At 38.9% G+C, this 14,871-nt stretch overlaps 1 long non-coding RNA gene across 1 annotated transcript; it reads right to left on the bottom strand.

Annotated features, from left to right (window-relative positions):
• Nucleotides 1-8,251: 8,251 nt before the first annotated feature.
• On the bottom strand, nucleotides 8,252-14,190 carry LOC101750952. Its single transcript, XR_005843662.1, has 3 exons — nucleotides 13,653-14,190; nucleotides 13,141-13,213; nucleotides 8,252-9,597 (listed from the first exon to the last, which is right to left on the bottom strand). It is a non-coding gene; the product is annotated as an uncharacterized LOC101750952 (long non-coding RNA).
• Nucleotides 14,191-14,871: the final 681 nt, after the last annotated feature.

The raw sequence follows: 14,871 nt of genomic DNA, 5'->3' as shown, positions 1-14,871 counted from the left end.
AAAGCTATTCAGCACCAGTGGATCCTACTTCATCAGATGTCTAGGCCTTAAGGTAAACATTTTCCTCAACAAACACCGGGTTTTGAATAATAAAGCAATGTGTGAATTTAAACTGGATAGGACTGAGATGAAATGGTTAAGGACATGCTGTAGACCCTTAACCTCTCCTCAGAAGGAATGATAAACACCTCTCTTTGGCCAGGTCTACTTTCCTACATCTTTCTGAGGAGAAGTAGAGGAGAGTGCTATTTATTATGTGTTGGGATGAAGGTAGGGAATGTTTTCCACCATTAAGAAAAATAAAATGCAGAATTTATGGGAGTTTGAAAAGCAATTTCCTTTTAAGGTGCAAATTCCTAATTTGCCACATAAAAATACAGGAATTAAGTGCTAAATCCTTCTTTGCCAGTGAGACCTGTGAAAGGAGGTATGAAAAAAGAGTTGCTGTTAGGTTTCTATTCATATCTTCTTGAAAGCCAACGTATGCAAAAGTGCACTGAAACAGCTCTGATTTTTTTCAAAGCCTTCCTGCCGTTTTGACTGACTTTTAAAAAATGAACCCTTGTCCAGTTTTATTTGTGTGGTGGTTCTGATTTTGTTCTGCTTGTACTGTATCACTTTTCTCTCCTCACCATTAATCTTCCATGAATGTTCCCCAGGGCACAGTTCTCCCTTTTCTGCTTGGAGAGCTCCTATTGAAATTAATGGACATTCTTCCTGTGGGTGGAGGGACGAATACACCCTTATATCAGCTTTGCTGCAAGAGAAGATTTTTCACTGAAAGGAAGTGACACCCGAGTTCTACTCAGGCAGATTATAGTGGGAGATCCCATCAGAAGGTCTAGCACAAAAGACAGAACTGCTTGTGCAGAATCAAAACAAAAGTCAGAACAGAAGACTTTTTAAATGTTGAAACAAAACGTGAGGAAAGTTGGTGGCTGTACTCTTGGATAAAATGTGCTGTCCCAAACCTAGGTTTAGAGCAGATCCATCTAGTGGAATATAGCATGGTGAAGATATCTGTATACCACCTGTAGAACTGGGCATGGTCAGGAAAACTGCTTGGAGCCCAGGCTAATTTGATCTGTGCTATAGATTGACCAGATTGTTGGTCGCACAAATGTGAATATATTGTGCTGTGCAGATGTATCACCTCTTTTGGAGTATGATCTTGGGCATCTTTAACACAGTTGTGCATTGCACAATGTAGACATGTTAATAAGTCTCGTTACCCTCAGAGTCTTAAATGGAATAGTCTCATGTTCGTTCACAGAGAAGCCTTTAATGATTTAAAGAGGGTGTTGACAACCCTCAAGAGGAACTACATAAATTCTCATAGGAAGGATAGTAGCTGCAATGTGAGGTCTTGAAGCAGGCGGATGACCTTATAAAATATACTACAGTATCTAAGTTTAGTAAAACAAATACACAGTATTTAAATAGGCTATGGAAAGGTAAATATGCTCCAGGAATGGCCCCAAGCAATTTATGTTACAGTAATGCTACTGTCACATTTTGGTTAGATCATTACTGTAGATGCAATAATCTAAGGTTAGGAGATAGAATTTAATATACACATGAGAAAGTTGAATTGGGGTTAAGAAGCCTTCTTTCCTCATCTGTATTCAGGAATGAACCCCTCCTTCACCTTTCAATCTTGAGGGGGAAGAAAAAAAAAAGCTTGGCTGAGAAAGCATTGCATGGATGTGCTGGGTTGCACCAATCTTTTAAAATTCTTTGGACTATTTCATAAGGGAGACCTACTTGCAAGGATGACTCCTTCCACCATGTCTATTTACTTCCCATGATGCGTCACTCCATGCAGCACTGAAAAGTCTGTTAAGTGTTGGAGAACCACAGTGCTGGACAAATAAGAATTTCTTCTGTGTTTGCATATTGAGAAGCCTTGATTATTTTATTTTTAACATGCCTGTTACCCTTGGATTTTCAGTTGCAGCAACCAATGTGTTTTTGTGTTTAAATTTGATTTGACAGACTCTGACAAAGCTCTGCTCTTCATTTGTTGCATATTTGTATTTTGGTTGAAGATTTTATAAATATCTACCACAATGGTTACTTTAGACAGTGCTCTATCTGTTCCTTCTAACAAACCTGTAACGCTTGCTTTAAGATTAGCCTTGTCAAATTTGCTTAAAGTGACCAGGCAAATACATACAACTAATTTTGTTATAGGCAAAATTAACTAATGCTCTTTTTCATGGTGAGATGCTGTAATGATTTTATATAGCAATCAAACTATTTAAATACTAATGCTGCCTTCATGCTGTAATCACCATTCCAGTCAGATGTCATTTTTAGTAGCCTATAGGGAATTCCATCCCTTAATTATTCTTCAATACACAAACCAAGCATTCTTTAATTGGTGTAAATTGAACAGTGTTCCAACGCAAACAAGGAGAGGACAAACTAATCAATGATTCTGTGCATGTCTATTGGAAAGCTATTGCCATTAGATCAAGTAACAAATCCTCGACTCCATTAGCTTCAGAGAAATGGTGGGGGAAAAATACTGCTAATGCTACTTCTTGTAATCAATCAGCAGTGGAAAGCGTGAAGCAAATCATATAGCAAAACTGCAGCTTTTTTTGAAAGTGCTTGTGGAAAGTTAAAATATGAAGATATTCTGACTTCAGACTCCTCAGTCATATGTCTTTGATGGGGGTTTGTCTGGAAACAATGTGTTTTTATCCCCTGCTGCCTCTAGTCGTGTGGCCTGTTTTTTATTTTTCTCTTTTAAATAAACGGCTCTTGAATGATAACATAACTTTTTCAATGTGTCAGGATTTTTTTGGTGAATTTTCTTGCTCTCCTAGGCTATGCCCATATATTCATATGTATTCACTGCTGCAGCACAACATAAATTGGGTGGCTCTCCCATCTCTTTTTTTAATATGATCTGAAATAAAGGTGCTGTATTTAAGAAACAGATGAAAAATCCGTCTCATAAATGTGTCACACTCACTTTTCATTCTTGTCTCTTTTTATCAATTCTCTAAAACTGATTATTTATCACTGGAGAGAGAAGGAAAAAAAAAAAGCAAAAGGCCCATTACAAACCTCTGGCCCAGATCTGCCAGTCTTATGGTTTTAGTTAGTGTGAAAAGCGAAACTCTTCTGGAAAGAAATATACTGGCTATGGATGTTCACTTTTTAATCTATTTGTTTTTGATATAATATGCTATTTACTGTTTAAGGACCTTTCATGTTGGTTTAAATTGAAGTTTTTTAAACTAGTCTAGCATAAAAAGCTCTAAGTGACATCGACTTGGTAGAAAAATAAAGCATCTTCTACAGGCAGCCTTTGTTCACATTATAGTTGAAAGAAGTGTAGAACAGGCTCAGTAGATAACCTACCTTCATAAAACAAGAGGGCTTCTAATTTCCACATGTTGTAATCACAGTCGCATTACTTTGCTCTCTGTGCTAGACCCCTCAGGGCTGGCTCTAGGTTTTGCTATGAAGTCACATGTGTGGGGCCTGAGGCACTTTTCCACGATGCCTGCAGCTGGGGAACGTGGGATTTTTTTCTCTTTTGTCTTCCCTTTCTTTCTCACCTTCTTTTCTTTCTCTTCTTTTTTTATCTTCCTTCCTTCTCTTCCCTTTATTTCCTTCCTCCCTCCCTCCCTCCCTCCCTCCCTTCCTTCCTTCCTTCCTTCCTTCCTTCCTTCCTTCCTTCCTTCCTTCCTTCCTTCCTTCCTTCCTTCCTTCCTTCCTTCCTCCCTTCCTCCCTTCCTCCCTTCCTCCCTTCCTCCCTTCCTCCCTTCCTCCCTTCCTCCCTTCCTCCCTTCCTTCCCTCCTTCCTTCCTTCCATTTGGGATTCTCATTTTCTCAGCTGCCATGGGTGGCTGGCTTGGGCAACAAAGGAGAGAGCAGCACTAAAGTAATAGTTCTCAAGTTTTCATATCTGTTTGCTATGAGGATGAAGATACTACTATATATATATATATTTTTTTTTTTTTTGGAGGGGGGGGAGGGGGGGAAGGGAACTACTCACCTCACCTCCTTTCCCAAAGGGGTGAGTCTGATTCCCAGATAATGAATTCTCCTCCAGGTAATACATTTTCCTCTGTTTTCCTGTTCTTGTCTCTCTGTTGGCTAGTTCTTGTGTGTGATAGCATGGCTCCTCAACAGAGCAATGCATCCCATTTGATTTTAAGCATCTTTCTTCTCCCTGTTACCTGTCAACATATTCAGTGGCACACATGAAAGTGATACTGATAGCAAGTTGTGGGGATTTTGAACAGCTGAAAGGGCTTTTTAAGACTCATCCTCTCCCTTTTGCTCCTCATTCTGAAAAGAGTATGCTCTGAAGGATGAAGATCTTTGGGAGTCTGTGTCTCCTCAATGTTTTGGAGATTTGGAGCCCGCTACAAAGGAAAGCCAAGTGCCAAGTGCCTGGCTGTTAGTGGACAGCCAGAGAAAGCTCGTGGGGCTGCTACACGGTGTGGACAAGACACATGCTTTTAGACTACACTGGACAGTCTGTAGAGTCTGCCTCTGTTGTATTATACAAAACAAAGGCCTTCTACATTGCTGAAGAGAAAACTTAAAGTGGAGTGTTAGATAAAAGCATTTTTTTGTGCCCCTTAATTTTGTCGACTCAAACTTTTATGCAAAGTTTGTAAATTCCGATTTTTTTAATAGTAGCTGTCCTACTACTGTTTACGTACACAGATTCAAGTGTTACTGGACTTGAAGCCACACATGAAAAGAACTGGACCAACTTCAAAGCAACACTTGGGAACCAAATGACACCAGTAGAAAAGATTTAGCATAAGAATGTTACATGAACCTTGAAACAACCATTTGCAGTTCTGTCTTAAATGTAGTTTGGGCCATAAGAAAAAGCTAAGATTTATCATTTGACATTTCTGAAAAAACAAGTAATTTTTTTTTTAGTTTAGTTTCTTGTTCAAAGAAAAGGCCCAAATTGCCAGGAGAGTTTCAGTAGAATAATTTTTTATTCACCTTTTTATTCTTAGGCATATCTGGCCTTCAAAGTCCATATTCAAACTCCCCACTGATTTCCTTGGGATTATGCCCTTCAAAATGGATGACGGGAAGAACAAACACTCTCCAAGCCTATGCCATTGCCTGGCAGTCCTAAGGGAAATGCCCTCCTGATCCCCACCAGGCAATCCTCTGTCACCATTTTGCAGGATAAGGAAAATCCCTTGGTTCCCAAGGGTGACAGAAAGTGAGAAAGAGAAAAAGACAGCCTGCATGAGGCAGGATGTGTCACTCCCTGTTTTAGACAAAGAGAGAACTACGGCACACAAGCAACCAAGGGGAGAGAAACTAGCAGGAGGCTTTTGTAAAGGAGCTAGAATTTGTAGTGGTTTTACTCCAAGGTAAATAAATACAAATGCTTTAATAAAGTATCTTGTGATGTACTAACTGTAGAGTGTGACAATATTTTAAAATGTCATGTAGATTGCTACGTATTTTAACACTTTCGTAGACTCCTCCAGAGATCATTCAGATTTGAAATATTTATGTTTTGAACAATATGACCCATGATAAATTTACTAGGGTGATTTTATTTATTTATTTATTTATTATTTAAAAGTCAATTGCTCTATTAATGTGTATTTTATTTATTTTTCATGTAACTTAACAGCTACTACCTGGAAGAAATAATCTTTCACATTCAAGCTTGCATTTTTCCAGTTGCATTATCTGTATCCTTATTGAATCACCATTACATCAGTGTTGGGCCAGAGTCTGAGACTGCTTTGTCTTCAACCTCTCTAATTGGTCACAGTTGCTGTGACTCTGATCCTAAAAGCTGCTGAATAAACCTCTTCCTGATGCAAGTTCTGGCATACCGATTTCCTTTCTTTTATATTATTTAATACCTACTTGCTAATCACTTAAAGTGTTTATTAATCATTCCTAGCTTTGGGTTTTTTTATTTTGTTTTTTATTTTTTTATTTTAATGAGGTAACTTTTGGGTATAAAGACCATTCTGTCTCTCAATTGTTGAGCTGTCCTGCAGATGATGGCAGCTCTGTTGGGCATTCATAATATGTTCCTTGCCCTGGATTAATTCAGAATTTTATTTTATACTTTGACACAAGTAAGGGTTCCATCATCATCTTCAAGACAATTAAAAACATCAAAATAGTGACTGATAAGGGATTGCATTCATCAACCTTGCTGTCAGAATCTACATTTGTGTTGTTTTGAACAGTAGTTTGTTTAACCTGTTCTCAAAGGTCTTCTGTGGGGAGGACTCCAGACTCTCCGCAGACAGCTACTTCCACAGCTTCAGTGTCTTCACTATTAGGAAGATTTTACTAATGTCTGACCTGAATATCCTTGGTTTCAGTGTAGATCTGTTACCTTCTTGTGTTCCACCATAGACTTGAAACGCGAACTCTTTCCTACCCCTCTGCAGAATGCTTTTTCAAATTTGAAGTCTTTGTTTATGTCTTTCTCTTCTTCTTGAGATGAAATCATCCCAGTCCAAATTTTCTTGCAAGCTGCACTTCCCAGGGTTCTGATAATCCCCACTCCACTCCTTTGGACAGTGCCTGTCACACACTTCTTTCTTGAAATGCATTGCTTTAACTGGGCCTGTAGCAGTGCTCAGCTGAGCAGATTGAATACTGCCTGTGTCTTATAAGGAAACTTTTATCTGCAGAGCTCCCAGCAGATTTCTCTCTCCTATCCAGTTACATTTCTGATTTTGTCTGCTGGTGCTCTGGGGAGGAAGAAAGAGATTGTCCCTCATTCAGAATGAAACTTCTGCATCATTTTGTCCTCTTTCACTTGAGAGTTCTAAAAAGTTCCTCAGACTCTGCTTAAGATGGAAAGGGTCCTGGGCTTAATCTTTTGGGGGAGATTGGAAACCAAGCTTTATCTGGATGAGTGAAACAGATAATTTTGGTCTCATACAGTTTTCCTTTTGTCTTTCTTTCCAATGTGAAAATCTTCTAAAAATATCATGTTTAGATTTTTTATCCTTACCTTTTTTTCATATCATTACCAATGTTAGTAATTCAGGCAAAAGTGATGTAAAAATGCCATTCTGCACACACACACAAAAAGAAACATCAAAAACTAGATATCATGAATCTCCACCTTTAAAAAAATATTTACGCAGAAAAAAATGAGGGTTGTCATGGTCATTTTAAGACTTCATTTTAAAGTCAGTAAAAATCTTGTAAGAAGAAATCTCATCCAGTTCCACAGTGGTTGCCCTCCTTGACTTGAATCAATTAAACAAAGCATTAGCAAATTCTAATACAAGTCTGCCACATACATAAAAGATTTTATATCAGGCTAGTTGGTTGAGCTTGTTTACAACTGCACATTTAGAATATCTTCTAAAAATTGCTTGATTTTAATCACAGAATACTTAAGACTTAAAGGCCCTGCTCCCTTCAAGTCAACAGAAAACTCCCATGAGCTTCTCTTGGGAAGGGATGAGCCTTTAATCTGTGTTTGTTTAATAATAAAGTCCCCAAGATAGGCTGGTAGTCAGGTTTTGAACCATGCTTGTGGCAATATTAAGCATGTTTTCATTCCGACATACCCTAGTTTCTTAGACTATCTAAGCAGGTGCTACTGACTTTGCTACCATAGTCTGTTCCTGGCCCTCTGGTTTGTCTTTCTGGTTCTACTCCACAAAGGTAGATAATTTTTTTGCAGTAGAAGTATGAAAATTTATATATTTTTAAATGAGTGGTTCATCATTACCCTGATGTTTTCTCATTCCATTAAAATCCATCACACATGATCATATCTGAACAAACATTTGCCGTCAATATTTGCAAAAAAAGTCCAACTCAACCTAGTAAATAAAGCATTAGAAAACATAATTTTGTTCCTTCACCCAGCTAAATCCATTAAGACTTTAACACAAAGAAAAACTAAAGACAAAGGGAATTTCTTAAAATGTGAAGGCCTGTAACACATTTGCATTTTGAAATTAATTGCTGACCTAATTATTTGTCAGTAGAAGGATAAGTTAATCAAATATAACATACAGTAAAGCTTCTGAACACCCACAGGATTTTCTCCCTCAGAGTAAATTGTCATAGCGGTCCAGTTTGACAATCCATTCTCACTGTCATCTTGTGACCAAAGAAAGACTATCTGGGAAATGGTACCATATGGAGACACAAGAGAGAAAGAAATACTTAGATCTCCTGTACAAAGGCACGATAAGCTAACAGTCACCAGAGGAAGTCAGGAACGACAAAGCTTTGAAAAAAGAAATACCCTGCCTTTCAAATCCATTTAGATTTATTTTTACACTCTCTCCAATTTGGACTAAAATACTCTGATATTGAATATGCATATGTAATAGACAGCAGGCATATTGTGTAATGTTTCCTTTCTAACATATCTGTGGATCTATTCAGCATCAGTTTGATGGAAAGGCCCATATTTATGGACAAGATCAGGACCTTTTCTTCTTCATCTTAGGGAAACCGACTATGTTATCCACAAATAATATGTGACAACCAACCACTTCGTGACCTGAGGCTAGAGATGCACAATTTTATTTCAAAATGCTCTCAGAAACATAATCTGATGGAACTATCAGGCAATGTGACCAATGCATTATTTTCAAAAGGCACACCTAGGCATTTGAGTTAGAAATACCTCATCAGTAGCAGTACGAACTACTTCATCACTTCTCTTATTACAGCACTGCCTCTTTCCTGTCATCTTCTGGCAATGGCAACCCACAGTAAAGGATGTTTTTCTGATCATTTTGCACTCATTAAATACAGCTGTCACAATAGCAGATGCGAGAATGCATACAAAACTTTTATGCCACGTCAAAATAAAGCAGAAACATTTTAAAAAGATCTGAAACCTTTGAAGCCTTTTCTTGAGAAATATTGAAATACTGCTTTTTGTTGTTGTTTTCGACAATTGAAATTGTTTCACAGCAACACACATTAAAACTCACTGCAGAACAAAACATCATCCATCAAAATTAAAGAAAAAAGCAAAAAAAAAAAAAAAAAGAAAGAGAAATAAAAACAAATCCAACCTCTCAGAAGCACAAGGTGTTTGGTTTCTGAGTTTGAAGTTCTGGTTCATCACCTGACTCCTGGGGCTGAACACAAATCAAGTTCTGAAATCTCACGGGAGCTGACATTTACTTCTGGACCATGGATGAAATCTACCCCATAAAGTTTCCAGCTGAGTGAAAATATCTCCCCCAAGTTTCACATTCTGAAAGACAGCTTTCTTCCAGGCTAGGATAAGTAAATTCTGCAGTTGTCTGTCACTACTGCCATAAAAAATTTTTAGAAGGGCAACAGGAATGATCGCAAAGTCATTGTGTAATCTATGTGAACAGCAAAAAACATAGCAGTAGCATTAATTAACACTTTTATCTATATTCAAGTGTATTCTGTAAGACTGTAAGATCCAAAGTGACCCACTGAAGACTTTGGCTACAACTGAGCTGGAAGAAAGCAATGATTTACATGGTCTCCTTTCAGGATTACTTGATAATTTCCAGGATTACTATCCTGAAAGTGGGAAACAGAGCCCTTGAGCAAAGACAAATTTTCAAATGGTGCCCACCTTGTGCATAAAGCAGTTACCTGCAAGAACAAACAAAAGATAGCCTTAATATCTGATCTTAAGCTTCTTTGATATTAGGAGACTTCCTCAAAGACTGGCTACTGCACTTATTACTTGCAGTTACTCAACTAGCATAAATGACATTAGATCGATTTATTTGTTGTAAATTCTACTTTAGACCTTATTTGAGGCATGGGCTGGGACCGGTTACAGATCTTAACTTATCATGCACTTTCCATTCCCTCTTACTTTTTATTTTGAAATTTTTGTATGTGCAAGGAATGGTGGAAAAAGCTGTGCAACTCTGTACATGTATGCGTGTATGTGTGTATAAACACACACTGGAAAAAACTGGAAAGTGCTTCATGCTCACAGACCTATCAGCAGGAGGATCATAGGACCATAGAATTGTAGGGGTTGGAAGGGACCTCTGGAGATTATCTAGTTATCAGCCTGTAGCAAGCTTAATACAAGTTCCCGGCCAGCATCTGTTTCCTGGCTTCCAGAAAACTTTTGCAGACAGCATGAGATTCCTTCAGATAAATCTGAATTATGAGATTCTGTGCAATCCAAGCCATGGCCGTAGGATCCAATCGTGAAGGCCTTAAGTGGGTGGGGAGAAATCACAGTGAAAAGACCAGTGGGAGAAACCAGAGCCCGAAAAAATCTCAGCGTGTCTCGGCATGTAGGTTATACATGAGTGTAAACAGGAAAAAAGTAAAGATGAAGAACATGGCATGCCATAAAGGAAAGAAAAAAGTCAGAGTGAACTCAGATAAAGGGTACAGGTAGTGAAAGGGAGACAGAGGAACAGAGGAAGAAAGGAAGCAGGAAACATCCACAAGGAATATCCAGCTGCCCTTGGCACACGTCCACATCCTTTCACTGGCTTGCAGAGCTACTTCTCTCTCAAAACCAGAGCTCTTGGGGACACCTTGGTGCTGCCCTGGCTGCTCCCAGCCCTCCCTCTGGATTCTGTCTTCCTGCTGCTACCATCCCACACCGCACCAGTGCACTTGAGTTCCTGGCCAGCTCCCACCTTCTGGCTTTCAAAAGTAATTTTCAGACTGGACCACTATCTTGAAATCTGCCCTCAGGGCACGGTATAATCCCAGTTCTATCTTAAAGGTCAAGTCCTGAAGGTTTTAGCCAGTTTTGACTCATTCAGACTTTCCAAAGATTTCAGAAAGGCTTTGACCTAGATAAGAGAGGGCAGAACTGGGTTCACGGTCAGATTTCCAGTTTGAAAAGTGACTTCATTTTTAGATGGCATTGCTATACCTGCTTTAAGGTTTCACAGTTCTATTTCTCTCATTGAAATACATGGAAGGATCTGTACATCAAAAACATAAAAGATTTGACTTTTAATTCCTACCATGTATTTTGGTAAGAGGAATTAAATGTCAAAACACAAAAGCAATTATACACTTAATGGTAAAAAACATATCATCAAGTCATTTTTTTTTATTTTCAAATTGCTGGGATTGAAATAAAAGGGCAAGAGGGTCTTACTTTGACATTATATGAGATGGAAAGGCACATTTGTATCCTTTTGTACCTTTTACAAAATGAATACGCCTGTAATCAGACCCATTCATTTTGAAAAGGAGATTGTGCTTTAGATCTATGGCTTATTTGCGAGGGTGTTGAGAAAGTTTCTAAGTAAAATGTGCCATAGGAAATCAACTCTGGGGAAATGCAGTTATTCTTCATGATGATATACAACTAGTTTGGCATAACACTTGGGGTGAAACAAAGCCTGGTGGTATGGGAGAGTCATTGCTGCATATTTTACCCATTGTGACTACATCAAATCTGTACTAGCTTTACTAAGCTTTACTAGCTGAGGAAGTCCCTGAGCTGAAAAATGCTGGGGCTTCGAGAGTGACCCGTTGTAAGGTTTCCTTCCTCTCCTTCTCTTTTGTAGCCAGCTGTGGTTGACCACTTTTGGGATTAATACACAGAATCTCAAGTCTGCCTTCCTCTGGGCATTTTTTATGTTTGCTTTACTTACACAGCAAATTTAAAGGGGGAAGAAAGCATATGGTCATGTTGGCTCCTCTGTATTTCTATTAAAACTTTGTGGCCAGTTGCTAGTGTATCTATATGATCCCTAGCACAGTGAACCACTGCTTCTACAGTGTGCTTCTACAGAAGTCACCTCTACTTTTTGTATGGGCAGCTACACAGCACTGGGCACGGCTCGTGTGGTGATACATCTCACAAACCTAGCAAACCAGTTATTCAAATAAGGCACAAGAGAGGGTCCAGCACATCTTTCTCTGGCCTGAGAAGGTAGGTGGGTCTCCTGCCCAGAGGTCAGGGATGACTGCTGTGCACTCAGAGCCTGATCTAACATTTCTGTATTGCAAGTCCTTGTATAGCTGGGACGTGGGCTGAATTAAGAGAAATGGACTTCTACGAGCTTACTGACAACATATAGTCCTGGGATGGTGCTTTTCCACTCCAGCAGTCTATAGGTGTGTAGAAGTCCAAGCAGTGAAAAATATCACTACATTAATGCCAGACAAAAATTGTTTACTGGTCTAACTTACCCAGATGACTTCAGATTCTAGGGACTGATTCCTACTCACAGTGAGACTGCATTCCTCAAACTTTGCAAAAGGATGGAAAATTAATATGCATGTGCCTTCCATATCTGTAAAGATACAGAACTGTGTGTCTTTAGCATAAGCTAGAAGAGAGCTCCCAAAGTATAAATCTGAAATCACAATTTAAAAGTGCTCCAGAAAATGCATAGAATGTGAATTACTTACCAACCTACAGATTTGTCACCCTAACTAGGAAATATTTCTGTGGAATGTGGTGTTTCCCTACATACATAGAGGGGTGGTCCCCCGCATAAATCTTATCCAGGTGGACAGGTGACAGGAAGGGTATCCCTTCAACAGAAATATGGCAGTAACCTGTTCCATAGCAAAGTATATACTGTGGAGCTGTGCCAAGTAGGGCTTCAAATATGCTATTTAAGTACAAGCTCTAATTCCTGACTTTTACAATTCATTTGGGAACATTTACTTTTGTATAAATATTTTTTGCATTTTCACATTGCCTGTTATGTAGTAGCAATGTAATGATTTTAAAAAGAAACAGATGGAATAAAAAACACCACAACAAACAAAAACCAAGAACACACACAAACACACACACACACACACACAAAAACCAAAAAAACCCTCAAACAAAAGTAATCAGTCAAAGAAATATGGGAACATTGGCCAGTTCACTCTCTGGAGATATGATGCTTCCTTACAGCACTTCACAGGTAAAAGTGTGTATAGAGGTCTCAAAAAAATAACAGAATATTATAAGAGAATATTTATCTGTATATTTTATGCCTAAGAAATGAAAAAACATCTATTTTGCATGCCAATGCACTGTTACATATCCATATTCAGTTTCACTTTTAGCGGGTGTTATCTGCTAATGTATATTTCAGGGGAGTTTGGAAATCTAATGTTGTGGTATTTTTCACCTTCTGGAAAGAATGGGCTTTTGATAACAAAATAAGTAAAAAAGACAACTTACTAAATGCTACTTACTGAGAAATAGGATTCTCTGTTCTGGGGAGAAAGAGACATCAAACTTTTAAATCCTACTTGTAGGCTTGCATTTCTAAAAACAAACAAACAGACAAAACCCCTTAATTTTTTCACAAAAGTTAATTTCCTTCAAATTCAAAGAACTGAGCTGAAACCCATCATGTTGAGTCCTACCATGGGGAAAATGTAATGCGTAGTGTAGGAAGCCCCTGAAAACACAGTTGTTAACGGACATTTTCTGTCACCCTTTGTCATCATGGCATACATTTTCCTGTCATATAATACAGGGTAATTATATGGATTCTCCTCTTTCCAAATCAGAGGAACGCTTCCTTACTTGACTGGAGGGGCCACAGACTACTAGTCAACCTACAAATCCTGTTAGCATTACATCTCCGCACAAATAAAGAATTTGGATCAGTGCCTTGTTAGATCACCTCTATTTCTAGCTCGCTGAGTAAAAAGAGCATTTTTTACAGCCTAGTTTGATAAGTAAAAGGTATCTTTCTCACCTGCTTGCACTCTGAATTGTCACTATCGTGCTTTGTTCCTTTGCATGCGGCTGTTGTCAGCTTCCGAGTCACAGAACCACTTGCAGGAACGGCTCGGGAGAGTTTTGGAAGAAAGGAGAGGGAAAAAAGGAGCTGCATTTTTATTTAACAGAAGAAGGAGAACATAAAGAAAAGAAAGGTGTTCTCAAGAATGTAGCCCGCAGCCTTGTCAGGTAGCATTTCTTCAGATGTTTTTTTTTTCTCCCCTTTCCCACCCCAAGATCTCTCTTCATCATTTTTTTAAACATCTCTTCTGGGACAGGGACATGAAAGTGAATTGTTGGTCAAAGTCAAGAATTAGGGGTTGCCGGGGCTGCTTTCTGATGGCTTTACTTTATCTTTGTGTCCAAGCTTTTGCCAGTCAGCAGGTACCGCGGGTTATCCATTCCAGTCACATCATTTTCTGCTTGATGACAAGCATCACACCTTCATCCATCACATTTACATTTCAAACTGCCACACTGCTCTATTGATTAATTATTTAGCAGCTCTTGGCCACTTGCGAGTGTTTCTGTGCTCACGTTTCACTGAGAAGGTCCGTTCTTTTTATTTGTGTACTGTTTTGTAAAGCAGAAAAAATATGTAATGCCTTTAGCACACCCACCCGCGTGCATGTATGCTAATATATACGACACGGCAATATATATGCATATGTGTGTGCATGTTTATGCGTGCGTATGTGCGTGCATCGGTACAATTAAGTATACACAAGGAGTGAGAGCAGGTAATCTGATCAATAAGCACATGCTCACACTGATAATAGGTTTCTGAGTTGTCAGAGACCTGAACAGACGATCAATGAGACCTTGCAGGTGTGCTGGAGCCGGGAATTGGATCAGCTACATCCCTGCAGACCAGTGGGAAACTTGCACATCATCCTCTGGGCTCTGTCACTCAGAACAAAAAAGGCTGAAAGTCTTTTGCAGGTGCTTGATAATGTTTATGTTTCTTTCACATCACAGGCAGGAAAAGGGCAGCCTCTACACAAGAGCCAAGGAGATCTGGTTCCATCTAGGCCTCCATTATCCCAGGCAAATCACTTCATCTTTCTTTTCCTCCGTTCTCTTTTGGTGAAATGGAAATCCTGTGGCATCTGGAAAATAAATCCACTACTCTGATGGGAAAGCTGGCTACCCAAAGGTAAGTAGTTATATGACCATATGTGTAGACTGCCGTGTAC

Source organism: Gallus gallus, chromosome 1 (assembly GCF_016699485.2).
Source record: "Gallus gallus isolate bGalGal1 chromosome 1, bGalGal1.mat.broiler.GRCg7b, whole genome shotgun sequence".
NCBI classification, from domain to species: domain Eukaryota; kingdom Metazoa; phylum Chordata; class Aves; order Galliformes; family Phasianidae; genus Gallus; species Gallus gallus.
This window is presented reverse-complemented; position numbering and strand designations above follow the sequence as displayed.